Source organism: Budorcas taxicolor, chromosome 11 (genome assembly GCF_023091745.1).
Source record: "Budorcas taxicolor isolate Tak-1 chromosome 11, Takin1.1, whole genome shotgun sequence".
In the NCBI taxonomy this organism is placed as follows: domain Eukaryota; kingdom Metazoa; phylum Chordata; class Mammalia; order Artiodactyla; family Bovidae; genus Budorcas; species Budorcas taxicolor.
This window is the reverse complement of record NC_068920.1, coordinates 108,555,513-108,569,276: the sequence shown is the minus strand read 5'-3', so window position 1 is coordinate 108,569,276 and position 13,764 is coordinate 108,555,513. Positions and strand designations below refer to the sequence as shown.

At 50.1% G+C, this 13,764-nt stretch overlaps 1 long non-coding RNA gene across 1 annotated transcript; it reads left to right on the top strand.

Moving 5' to 3' along the window:
• Window positions 1-836: 836 nt before the first annotated feature.
• LOC128056732 (uncharacterized) lies at window positions 837-3,626 on the top strand. Its single transcript, XR_008200176.1, has 3 exons — window positions 837-940; window positions 2,821-2,861; window positions 3,242-3,626. It is a non-coding gene; the product is annotated as an uncharacterized LOC128056732 (long non-coding RNA).
• Window positions 3,627-13,764: the final 10,138 nt, after the last annotated feature.

The following is a 13,764-nucleotide window of genomic DNA, read 5'->3' as shown; positions in this document are numbered from 1 at the left end:
AAGCCACCAAGTTTGGAGTAATTTGTTGTGCAGCCAGAGCTGGGACCGGGGTAAAGCAGGTGAGGACCCAGCCCTGGAAATGAACACCTCTTTAACTCTGTGCCCTGGCTTCCTCATCTGCCTCACCTTAGTCCCAGTTCTGTGTGTGTGTTTAGTTGCTAAGTCGTACCTGACTGTTGGCAACCCCATGGACTGTAGCCTGCCAGGCTTCTCGGTCCATGGGATTTCCCAGGCAAGAATACTGGAGTGGGTTGCCAGAGAATCTTCCCAGCCCAGGGTTTGAACCGTCATCTCCTGCATTAGCAGGCAGACTGTTTACAGCTGAGTCACCATATCTAGCAGGATGTGAAGTTTCATGCTCCTTTTACCTACCTAACATTTTCCAGCCTGTACTTGGAGGTCCTTGGGGTTCTAAAGAAGCTTGCTCCTTCTCCAGCTCCAAAGTGGAGCATGTGACTAAGTACACCAGCCCATTCCAGTACCCTTAGGTCATAGTGAAGGGATCAGTTGTAGTACATGACCCCATTCTGTCCAATCAGAGTAGATGTCAAGCCTTTTGCTAGGGATACTGAGACAGATACAATTCCATGCTTGTGATTGAACGAGGTAAATGCAACCAGGGGGACTTCTGATAGCCTTTGGGAGTCCTCTGAGGGGAGTCAGTTTGGGGATAAAGCTGTTAGCAGGATACAAAGAAACTGGGTCCTTGGTAATATTGTTCATTGCTAGATTAACACCTACCTAAAGCCAGCCTCTTCCCTAGACTTTTTAGCCCAGGGAGCTAAGAATTTCCCTTTAAAACTTTTAAACCCAGTTTGAGTCTGGTTTTCTGTTACAGGCAGAGGAAAGCCCAAATGTGATGTTAAACACACAGAGGAGACCCCACATGGGTTACTCACACAGACGCTGCCAAAGGTCCTGCTGTTTCACACTGTGCAGAGTAAGTATCCAGATGTTCCATCGAAGTGTTGTTTCAGCCAGATGTTGACTATATTGTAGATCCAAGGTTAAGCTGGTTTAATGCTTAAAAGCAAACACCCCTGTTCCCCTGCTCCCCCATCTGGTGCCTTCCCACTTCTAGTCCCTTCCAGGTAGTCATGTCCTACCCAAATCCTCAGGCAGGTGTTGTGATTTGTATCATGTGATACCACCTACTCCACCTGTCTCCTTCCTCTACAGTTATGTGGACCAGGAATTGGTATCTAGCCCACAGAGCCAGTCTATAAGCTGGGCAATAACTCACATGTGGCTGGCAGGAAGAGATGAGCTTGAATATTTCCTTTGTCTCTCTGAACTGAGACATCCTGAAGAAGGAAGCGGTTACAGGCAGTGACAGGGCCACAGGAGAATGTTGAGCAAGCAAAAGTTATGCAGAAGAGAGAGGGGGAGTGAGCCCCTGAAAAATGGGTGGAGAACAATTAGTCAGGATAGGTCAGGTTCTGCTGTGGAAACAAACATCCCCCCTGATCTCAGTGGCTTAGCCCAATAAGAGTTTATTCCTGACCCCACATGACTTACCTGTCACCTGTGAGCAGGAAAGACTCTGTATACTGTGGCCACATGAGAACTCAGAGCAACAGAGACTCCCTTTTGACCCAGGCTTCCACAATCGCAGAGGTAGGGGAAGGGAATTCAGCCAGTTGCACGTCAGCTGTTAAAACTTCTGTCCAGAGGTGGCACAGCCCCTTCTGCTTACAATTCACTGGCTAAAGCAAGCCTCATGGCTGTGCCTAATTTGAATATTTGTGACCAGCCTTATTGATTTCACAGAGAGGGAAGCTGGTCCCCAGAGCAGCCTCAGACCCCACAGGTCCAGAGTTCATGAGGCCCTGCCATGCTGTGGTTTGTACTCAGACAAGATCCCCATCACCCTTATTATCCCACTCCTGTCCTGCAATGCCCATCATCTCCACACACACATTTGCTTATTTCTTGCAACTTGGGATCTCCCTTAGTGACTTCCCTGGTGGTCCAGTGGCTAAGATTCCACGCTTGCAATGCAAGTGGCCTGGGGTCCATCCCTGGTCAGAGAACTAGATCCCACATGTGTATATGTGTTCAGTCACTCAGTTGTGTCTGACCCTTTGGACTGTAGCCCACCAGGCTCCTCTGTCTGTGGGATTTTTCAGGCAAGAATACTGGAGTGGGTGGCCATTTCCTCCTTCAGGGTATCTTCCTGACCCAGTGATAGAATCAGTGTCTCCTGCATTGCAGGCAGATTCTTTACCTGCTGAACCATCAGGGAAGCCCCATATACTGCAGCTAAAGTTTCCTCTGGTCACAGTTAAAGATCCCATATGCTGCAATGAATATCAAAGATCCTGAGCGCTACAACCAAGACCCAGGGCAGCCAAATAAATAAATACTAAAAAAAAATCTCCCTCTAGGGACACTAGGGACTTATTTCCTTTGAATGCTCCTTTCCTCTGGAAAGTCTAAAGCCAGGAACTCACTAATAGTCCAGTGGTTAGGACCCCATGTGTTCTCACTGCTGAGGGCCCAGCTTCAATCTCCAGTCAGGGAACTAAGATCCCATGAGACACGTGGTGTGGCCAAAGACAAACTAACACAAGAAACCTAAACCCAGCACAAATCATCTTTGTGTCTCTGATCTGTAGCACAGTGAGGATCTACAGGCCCTCCCGCTTTGGGAATGTCAGGGAAGGATTCAGAGAACCTCCATTTGCACATGAAGACTAGGACCCTCTGGTAGGAATGCTCCACATCTATGAAGTTTTCTAGTGCTTATTTGCCAAGCACTGTGCTAAGAACTTTGCCTGAATTGTCCCATTTTAGATACTTTTTGACCTCACTTTGCAGGTGAATAAACTATGGCATAAAACTATGGCAACTCCCTTGAGGTATGATTTTCTTATCTATGTTCCTCATACTATAGTATGCATCCAAGAAAGATGGTGAAGAGGGCTTTGAGGCTGATGGGCAGCCTGGGGGACTGAGGTTCATTTTTGAGGAGAGGATAGAGGGTATGTGTGGGTGGGTATGTGTATGTGGGGTGGGATAGAGTGTGTGTGGGGTGAAGCTGCCTCAGGTGGGTAGAAAGCTTAACTCCAAGAAGAAGAGACATACTTAATGGGGTAGGGGTTGGTATCTTTCAGATGCCCTTGGGCCCAAACTCGAGTACTTCTTGGAGAAGATTGAGAAACTGAAATAAGCTGTCTTTGACTGAGTACCTAAAGTGACCAAATTGTGGTCTCTAATCACCTTTTTGCTGCTTTCCCAGTGGCTCAGCAGTACAGAATCTGCGTGCAATGCAGGAGATCCAGGTTTGATCCCTGGGTCAGGAAGATCCCCTTGAAGAGGGCATGGCAACCCATTCCAGTACTCTTGCCTAGAGAATCCCCATGGACAGAGGAGCCCGGTGGCTACAGTCCGTAGGATCGCCAAGAGTCTGACAAGACTGAAGAGACTGAGAACATATGCAAGCATCTTTTCTCACTGACAGGAATCCAGTCTTCTTGGAGAATTGGCTGTTTCCAGGTACAGAGCAACAATTATACAAGATAAACGCAGAGCATCTTTTATCAGAAGTTAAGAAAGCTGCCAAACCTCACTGGGCTCATGTCAAAAGGGCTCAGATGCCAACCTGAAGGAGCATCAGATACAAAACCGACCAAATAAAAACCTTGCAATGAATTGAAACACATCAAATATTTTTTAAATCCATAAATTCAAAATGATAATAATAAAAGACATTTGGAGGATGCTTAGAGAAAAATAACTCACCATTCTAAGAACTGATAAATAAAGGGAAAAGAAGTTTTTTAAAAGCTACCTGTGGGGCCTCTCCATGATACAGTAAAGTTGAGGGTTAGTTGGAAGGTTTCTCATGTACTCCCCAAACTCTCCCTCTCGCTCTTTCCAGGTCTGAATTTCTACCATTAGAGACTCATTTCTTTCAGGTTAGAAGTGTCCTTAATTTGAGTCAAGGTACACTTGGGAAAGATTTGTTAACTACGTCCCACACAGATTGTGGTAGAGGGAAAGTGGAGAGTCCTGTGTTCCTGGGGTCTGGACAGGTAGGGGTCCAGCCAGAGGAGAAGGGCTGGAGGGGAAGGATCATGGCACCGTTATGGAGGTGAGGAGAACCCCCTGGGCTGGCCTTCCATAGTACAGCTCCAACCCAATCAGATGAGTTGGATCCAGCAGGTTGAAAGCATGCCAGAGATGTACGTTTATTACACATTCTGGGTGATTCAAACGCAGGTTGTCCTGCTACCATCTTCGGGGGACACTGGACCAGGGCCCCTGAATCTCTCCTCCTGGCCTCTGTGACTTCCTGCTCCAGCAGCGTGGACTGTCACAGCTGAGCACATACATCTTCTACAAACCTCACCAGTCCCCATCACCCTGGGACCTCTTCACTACTGCTTGCTCCCTTTAAGATGCCAGGCCCTTTCCTACATGGGAAGTGGGTACCACAGAGGAGGGACACAGTCACATGGGTCCCAGTGTGAGTCTGGGCTGCCTGCCCTTATCCTCTCTCTCACAGCCTCCCCAGCTGTCCCGCCCAGCTCCTCATGTGACATCCCACTCCCTTGGCGCCCCTGATGCTTGACAACTCCTCTCCAGCTCTGCTGGGCCGGGACTGTACATCCCAGCCCAGGCCTTGACATGCCCCTGGGCCTGTGTCTGACCCTTTGCCACTCCATGGACTATCGCCGGCCAGGCTCCTCTGCCCATGGAATACTCCAGGCAAGGATACTGGAGTGGCTTGCCATTCCCTTCTCCAGGGGATCTTCCCAACCCAGGGATCGAATCCGGGTCTCCTGCATTGCAGGCAGATTCTTTACTTTCTGAGCAGCCAGGATCCCTCTATCCCTGCCAGTGCCCTCATGGGGCCCTTGTCCCTGGGCAGGAGGTTCTTTGTAGCCCTGCTGACCAGTTCTGTGGTTGAACCAGGTTTGCGACCAGTCTACCGTCACTCTAGAGTCTGCAAAGCATCCTCTTTATCCCCTTTCCCACCCCACCACCCTACCTAGCCCCTTCTCATCCTGTGAGCCTCTTCCATCTCTCCCTCTCTGCTGAGATGAGCACCCATCTTCCAGGCCAGAATCCATCCTCTCCTAGCAACACTCCGCAGCCCATCTTTTCCCCAGAGACTAAACCGCCCCATCTGGGGCTGACCTTCTGAGTCTGATCCCCACACTCTCAGCCCTGGCTGAGCACCCCTGCCCTGACACCCAGCCTTTGCCTGACCCCATGGGGAGGCTTGGGCGCCAGCCTGGGCCCCTCCTGACCGGTCTGTCCCCCAGCGGCCGAGCCTGGGTTGTGACATCTTTCCACTGAGCGGCTCTTATTTTGAGAAGGCAAAACACGCCCCCCTCCTCGCGCTGACGCCGCACGCGCTGGCGTGAAAACCCGGCTGGCCGTGTTTATTTTTCTTCCTTTAATTTCCCCTTTAGAACAAACACCAGTCCTGTAACACCGACCACCCTCTCCTTTCAGATCCACAGCCTCCCCACCACCTCCCCCGCCATCCTTGGTCCTCCCGGCGCAGCTGTGAATGAGAACAGAGTAAGTCCTTTAGCAGGAGGCAGTGGCCTGAATGAATTGATCCCAGCCTTCCAGCCAGCAGGGAAGGAGGGCTTGTGAGCATGTGTGTTTGCTTTTTAGAAACTCTGCACATCCCGAGGCTCCTATTTTCCCCTGGGCCTTGGAGCCAACGCCTCTCCACCTCACCCCCCTTCCCCTGACTCCTTTCACATTTGATTTAAATTCCTTTTTGGTCCCATGCATTTTGTTTTCTGTTTTCTACAAGGGAGCCTGAATCGGGGCCTCAGAAAAACAAGACCGGGCTGCCAACTGGAAATGTTTGCTCTGGGGGCGAGTTCGGAGGCTGGCGTCAGGCGGGGCAAGATCCGTGCCAGTGGAATGCGATTTAGGGGGGAAGCTGCAGGTCACTCAATCGCTGGCAGCCCGCCCAGGAGCAACTGAATGCTTTCTGAGCTGTGTGTGTGTGTGTGTTTGTGTGTGTGTGTAGACTTTTTCCCTCATGCAAACAGAGCCCTGGAGACGTGGAGACAGAAGCATTAGGAAGAAACTAGACAGGGGTTTGGAAAAATCAGGGGAACCAGAGAGATGAGGTGGGTGTGGGTAGGAAGATGGTGCCAGGATATGTGCGGCCACTTTATCCAACACCCATTGTATCCTCTGCCTAAAGCTCAGGGTGGGGGTGCTCTGGAGCAAGGAGAGATGCAGTCCCCTGCCCCAGCCCCCAGTGACTCAGAGGCTTTTGGAGAAACAAGGGTCTTAGCACAGAACAGTCAGGCCAGCTTGGAAGTTCCCTGGCTGGAGTCAGGAGACCAGCGGTGCCAGTGAGGTCAAGTGAGTCTGTCTCCTGAGGAGTGGTCTGGACGCTCCCTGAGCCGTCATGCAGACTGCATGAATGGCTGAGGTTTTTCAGGGAAGGCTTCCCAGAGGAGGTGTGGTAGGGTCCCAGCTGAGTATGAAGTACAAGTCTTTCTCTGCTTATGATGGGATTATATCCTAATACATCCATCAGTAGTTGAAAGTATTTTTCAGTCAAAAAATGTGTGTAATACAGCCAACCTACTACAGATCACAACTTAACCTGCCCTACCTTAAACGTGCTTGGGACACTCCATTAACCTACACAAACCCATTTTAACAACTACAAAATCTATTTTGTAACAGACTTTCTTGGGTTTCCCACGTGGCACAGTGGTAAAGAATCTACGTGCCAGTGCAGGAGATGAAAAAGATGCAGGTTCAATCCTTGGGTCAGGAAGATACCCTGAAGGGAGTGGCAACCCACTCTAGTATTCGTGCCTGGAAAATCCCATGGACAGGGGAGCCTGGCGGGCAACAGTCCATGGGGTCATAAAGAGTCGGACACGGCAGAGCGCACACATGGCATGGACTTTCTTATGTAATTTATGGCACACTGGACGGAAAGTGAAAAACAGAAGTTGTCTGGGGACAGAACGTTTGTGCGTTGGTGTGATCACGTGGTTGTCTGCGAGTGGCGGCTGCCCCTGCGGAGCATCTCAAGAGAGTATCACTTCGTGTGGGGGTGGTTTATTCGCTCAGTCATGTCTGACCCTTGGAACCCCATGGACTGTAGCTCAGAGCTTGGTCCATGGGATTTCCCAGGCAAGAATACTGGAGTGGGTTGCCATTTCTTCCTCCAGAGGATCTTCCCAACCCAGGGATTGAACCCAGGTCTCCTGCATTGCAGGTGGAATCCTTACCCACTGAACCACCAGGGATGCACCGCGTGTGCAGGAAAAGAATAAAATTTCAGGTACAGTTTCTACTGAATGTGTATCACTTTCACACCACCATAAAAACAAAAAAATCTTCAGTCAAACCATTGAAAGTCAGGGATCATATGTGTTGCATTGAAAAGAAAAGAGGTGTTCAGGAGATTGTTAGCTACTCCAGGCTGAGACTGTGCTCAGCCCTTTCACTGATGACCCCTTATCGTCCCAGCAACCCTTGAGGGTCAGTGGTCTTTCTATCATACATTGCAAATGAGGAAACTGAGGACCAGAGCTTTTAGGGAACTTGGCCAAGCTCCCAGCTGGTACGTGGCCAGCCTTGTTCAGCTCAGAGTTGTCCCATAATAAAGCCTGACTTCTGAGCACTGAGGGTCTTTTCCCACTTAGCCAAGTTCTCTGGGTAAGAGCCTGTCTTTTTTCCCCCAGAAAAAGAACACTTAAGTTTAAGTTGGGGATCTAAGATGCCAAGGTAGACCTCCCAGAGGGGAATGTGACAAATGCTGAGAGATCTGAATGAAATTTGCCTCATCTCATCATCCCCAGGAAGAGGTGGCTGGGCCCCTGAGCAGTCCTGCCAGGGTTTCTACCAAGCCAGGCCTCTCTGACAGCCGGGCTCACCTTATCAATGAACTGGGTTCCTTTCTGTACTCCTCAGCACACCACATTATGTGCCAAGTTCTTTCCCACCCCAAATATTCACTGTGGGACTGCCCCCTTCAGGGGTCCTCAGTAGTTATCTGCCACTGTGAGAGGTTCATGTAAACCCAGCTGGACCAGACAGAATGGATGTATCCAGGGCACCCAGCATGACCTGAGAGGTAGTTGGGGGACCCAGCGAGGCCAGTATTTCCCAGTGATGTCAAGTGAGTCTGTACCCTGAGGAATGGTCTGGATGGTCTCTGAGCTGTCATACAGCTGGAAGGAGGGAATCTAAAATGACAGAGCTGATATGCAGGTATTGGTTGCGGGGGGAGTGTCTGACCCACCACAGAAGGATTCCTGGTTAGAGAAAGCAAGGTCTATTTCAGGGTCTCTCTCAGGCTCGGGAGAGAAGAAGGAAACAAGCCAGGCTTGGCAGGGAGGGAAAGATGGGGGCGACGGAAGGGAGTATGGACAGTATGGTAAGATCCAAGCTTGTCAGGTAGAGAGCAGAAGGATAGCTGTCCATTGGATTAGAATGACTCCATTGGTCATTTGAGGATTTTATTGTCCTGAGGCCAAATGGTTAGCCTCACTAACCGTTTTTAAAATTTTGGATTTTTAAAATTTTATTTGTTTATTTTGGGTCGCGTTAGGTCTTTGTTGCTGCACGGGCTTTTCTCTGGTTGTGGTGAGCTGGCTTCTCGTTGCAGGGGCTTCTGTTGCTGTGGAGCACGGGCTCTAGGGCGTGCAGGCTTCCGTAGTTGCAGCACATGGGCTCAGTAGTGGAGGGTCCCAGGTTTTAGAGCATAGGTGCAATAGTTGTGGCACACAGGCTTAGCTGCTCCAAGGCACGTGAGCTCTTCCTGGATCAGGGATCAAACCCGTGTCTCCGGCATTGGCAGGCGGACTCCTTACCGCTGAGCCACCAGGGAGCCTCATGGACTCTTTTTGACTGTCTAACCATTAATGGTAGGTAAATACTGTGTAGAGGTCACCTTGGTCTGCCAGGTCGTCTACAGAGGTTGAACTCACTTGTCAATCCTACAAGACAACTGATCTTACCAATTATTCCCAGGAATAAGCCATTGACTGAACTGACCCAACCCAGTCATTCTTTTGCTTTTTCAGAGAGTCTTTGGACATATCTTTGGACCTCACAAATATTTAAGTCCATCCCCCCCCCACCCCATTGACAGGGCTTCCCAGGTGGCTCCGTGAGTAAAGAATCCACCTGCAATGCAGGAGATGAGGGCTTGCTCCCTTGGTTGGGAAGATCCCCTTGAGGAGGGCATGGCAACCCACTCCAGTATTCTTGCCTGGATAATCCCATGGACAGAGGAGCCTGGCGGGCTACAGTCCATGGGGTTGCACAGTTGAATATGACTGAAGGGACTGAGCATGCATGCACTCACACAGGCACACCACTGACAACAGCCAGCCCCCCCAAAAGGCTGGGAAAGACCCTACAGACAATGGGCTTTGGGACTCAATCTCTCCCATCAATAAAATGGGAAGGCTGGACTAGACCAGGAGTGGCCAACACATGGCACGAATCTGCCCTCTCCACGGCAGACACTGCTAATCAATTACAGCGTTCATTCCCATGGGACCCGGGTGCAGCCTCAGAATCCTTTTCAACACAGGGCTTTGGGCAGCCCCTACCAATCAATTAGATTTGGCATGCATGATGAAAAGCGTTTGTCCTCTCGGTGCCCTAGATGATTCCAAGCCTCCCTCCGGCTGTGCCAATCTAGGATTGCAACTGATTAAGTGTGTCTGAGGACTCAGCCCGGAGACCACCAGATCGACAGCTGTCCCTGGGGCTTCCCAGGTCTGTGGGGCGGCTGTGGTAGAGCGGTACCTTTTAAATTTTCCTCACTGCTAATAAACGTGCATTGCGTCAGCTCCGCTATGCCCCCCATGGGCTCCAGCTGCCGCCATCAGAGAGGACTTTTTCAGAGAGTTGTAAAAATAGTTTTTCAAGGAGCCTGTACAGAAGAAGCAGCCAAGCCTTTTTTTTTTTTTTTTTAATTTCCTTTCTTTTCTGAGGGAATGGGGGAGATGGGTAGGGGAATACTTCACAATGAAGGAATGTGCTCCTTGGGGAATTGAAAGTTGTTCTCCTAAAAAAAAAAAAGTTATCACACACTGGTTTCTCATCTAGCCACAGAGCACGCCTGTGAGTCTTGGTAACGGCTCCCGGGAGATCACTGGCTTAAGCCAGTTCTTGTTAGGCTGTTGACAACTAGGTCCTGATGAGGGAAGCACTAATTGGCCCCTGGCTCTCTCTCTGCCCGCCCCCTGACTGATCAGGCTTTGGGTTCCAGTGGGCTTGATGGCTCCATGACAGAGCTTTTCTTGCCTGCAAGAGGGATTAGGCCTGCAAGAGAGTTATCTTTCTAGCCAGTGAACTTTTCACTTCTCCCCGTTGTGCTCTGGATTTGGAAGAGGCTTAAGACAGACGCTGAGATGTTAGAGGTGGGAGTATCTCCAGGTAGGTAGGAGCCATCACCTTCCTACTCTTTCCATTTTACAGATGAAGAAACTGAGGTTTACAAGGGCAGGGGGACAGAGGAGGCAGAAACCCAAGGGAAGGGTACATAGCTGGTCCTGGGAGGAGAACGCATTTTTCGACACCCAGATCAGCAAGTCAGAACTTTAGGACAACTCTGACAACATCCAGCCTGGAATTTCTCAAACCCTGAGTAATGTGTGCTCCTGTCTTAAAAGGTGACACCTTGTCACAGAGCCCTAGGACATCGCTATACTCTTAGGCTTTATACTTTTAATTTTTATATAACTATAAAAAGAAATAAATTAGTAAACAAAACTACAAAGGTGATGTGCTTCCCCAGTGGCTCAGTGGTAAAGAATCCACCTGCCATGCCGGAGTCACAGTTCACCAAGTTCAATCCCTGGGTCAGAAAGATCCCCTGGAGGAGGGTATGGAGACCCACTCCAGTATTCTTGCCTGGAGAATCCCATGCTCCTCTGTCCATGGGGTTGCACAGAGTTGGACACAACTGAAGCAACTTAGCACACATGCACACATGCACAAAGGTGATACAATTCAAATGAACAACATGGGGTAAATGATGGATAAGGTTGTTTTACTGAAACGGAGCACAGAAAGGGCAGAAGAGAAGCATAGGAGAAGCCACTGAAGACCCTGGACTTTCCCTATCAGAGCTCATTGGAATGAAGGAATCTGGGGGACAGTGTGATGTTGGGGGAGGGAAGAGGACCAGAGAGGGCAGGGCCAAGTCAGATGCTGGTCAGGAAAAGCACAGAGCCTGAGCACCCTCATGTCCTCTTGGGGGTGTGCTCTCCCAAGTCTCCTTGAGGCTTGGCTGTCCCCTCACTTCTTAGCAGATCCCCAATGTCAAGGCGGGGCCCTGCTACCATCCCCTCTCTGCTCTGCCATCTTACCCACCACAGGGAGGAACCCTCACTAGGCTCCATGAAAGAGTGGGTACCACTGCTCCCTGCTGCTTCCTGTCTACTTCAGGTGGGAATGCAGGCCAAATGGATCCCATAGATATGTAAGTGGATCGCAGAGTGTGTGTCAAGGAGAAAAGGAGTATGGTTCCAGTTGTAAGTGGGTGGTGAAGGGAGGCCTTAGCGAAAGGTGACACAACAGGAGGCTGAGAGAAGGCTAGGGAGTAAGCTACGGATATTTGTCAGGGAGGAGGTCTGCCTGGCCAAAAATCCCTTTGTCCTTCCAGGCTGGTTCAAATGCCTCTTCTTCAGGTGTCCCTTGTGGTCCAGCGGTTTAAGTATCCACCTTGCAATGTAAGGGACACCAGTTCAGTTCTTGATCTGGGAGGATCCCACAGGCTATGGAGCATCTAATCCCCTGCGTTGCAACTACTGAAGCCTGAGCTCCTAGAGTCTGTGCTCCGCAATGAGAAGCCACCGTAATGAGAAACCACACATGACAAGGGAGGAGCCACCACTCGCTGCAACTAGAGGAAGCCCACGTGCAGCAACAAAGTCCCAACCCAACCAAAAAATAAATAAATATAGTGAAAGTGTTAGTCGCTCAGTCATGTCTGACTCTTTGCGACCCCATGGACTGTAGCCTGCCAGGCTCTCCTTTGTCCATGGAATTCTCCAGGCAAGAAGACTGGAGTGGGTTGCCATTCCCTTCTCCAGGGGATCTTCCTAATCCAGGGATTAAACCCAGATCTCCTGCATTAAAGGCAGATTCTTTACTGTCCGAGCTGCCAGGGATCTTCCCAAATATTCACACAAACAAAAACCCAAATGCCTCTTCTTCCAGGAAGTCTCCCAGAATGGTTCTGCCACACTTGGAATTCCCAGAGTTTTCCCTGCAGTGTGTGTCACTTCAAACTGTCTAACAGCTCTTAGATTTGTATCATCTTTCTACTGGACCCGGAGCTCCTTGGGGTGGTCACCTCATGCCCTCTTGCCAAACGTCAGCTCCCCGAAGCAGGGTTTTTTGCTTTGTTCGCTGCTGTTTCCCTAGACTCAGTAGGTGTCTACAAATGCACACTGAATTTCCACAGGTGGACCAAGTCACAGGTGGGACTTACCCGAGCTGCTGACAACAGACCCCTCATGTCTCCATCCCAGTCCCATCATGGGGCCTGGCCAGGTGCAAAGTTTGTCAAGCGACTGAATGACTGTTGATTTGCACCCACTGTCCCCCATGTTGTTTATCAGGCCAGGAGATACGAAGCCAGAGAGAAAGAAAGTGAATTCGACAAACCACCAGTTCTCGGTGGTCACAGCAATTGTTTCTAAGACATGATCAACTCTGGATCCACTGGCTTCTTCTATCAAAGCAGCTGGTTGAATAGCTGAGTAAGACCTGGTCCAAACAGAGCAGTGAACCTCCCTGGTGGCTCAGATGGTAAAGAATCTGCCCCTAAGGCAGGAGACCCAGATTTGATCCCTGGGTCGGGAAGATCCCCTGGAAGAGGAAAAGGCAACCCACTCCAGTATTCTTGCCTGGAGAAACCCACGGACAGAGGAGCCTGATAGGCTATAGTCCACAGGGTCGCAAAGAGTTGGGCATGACTGAAGTCACTAAGTACACATGCATGCATGCACACATGTGCACCAGGATTGTTCTAGATGCTAGGATATAGCAGTGAACAAGGCAGGTAAAAATCCCTGCCCTCATGGAGCTGACATTCTAGTCCGGGAGACAAAGAAACAAAACCCCCAATAATATATATGCATATATAATATGTCAGATGATGGCAAGTGCTTGAAAAACTAAAGCAGGAAAGAGGCAGAAGATTCTGGAGGGTGGGGTACGAATTTTATGGGGTGCCCAGGGACAGTCTCACTGAGAAGGTGACAGAGGTGCCAGAGGAGGATGAGGGAGTGCGTCACAGGTTACCTGGGGGAGAATATTCCAGAACGAGGGAATAGCCAGTGCAAAGGCCCTGAGGCAGGAGGGAGCCTTCTGGCTAAGTTCAAGGTATAGAAGAAGCCCAGTGTGGTGGGAGCAGAAGGATAGGGTGGGTTCTGGGGAGAACTGAGGGATGAGGTCGGAGAGGAAATGGGAGAAACGGGGGACTAGATGCCAACCCTGGTTCCTACTGGAATGTTTCCATTCTCTATTGCTTGCATAACAAATCACCCCAAAATGCAGTGGCTTAACACGACAATTCAGAACACATTTCCATGGTTCTGGAGGTTGACTGGGCTCAACTGGGCAGTTCTCACTCAGGTTCTCCATGTGGTTACAGAGAGATAGAGGCTGAGGCCAGAAGCATCTGAAGGCAGGTGTTTGGGTCCCTTCCTCCATCACAGAACTGGCAGGCACCATGGGGCTTCCCATGAGGCCTCTCCTTGCAACACAGTAACCTGGACCCCTCACATGGTG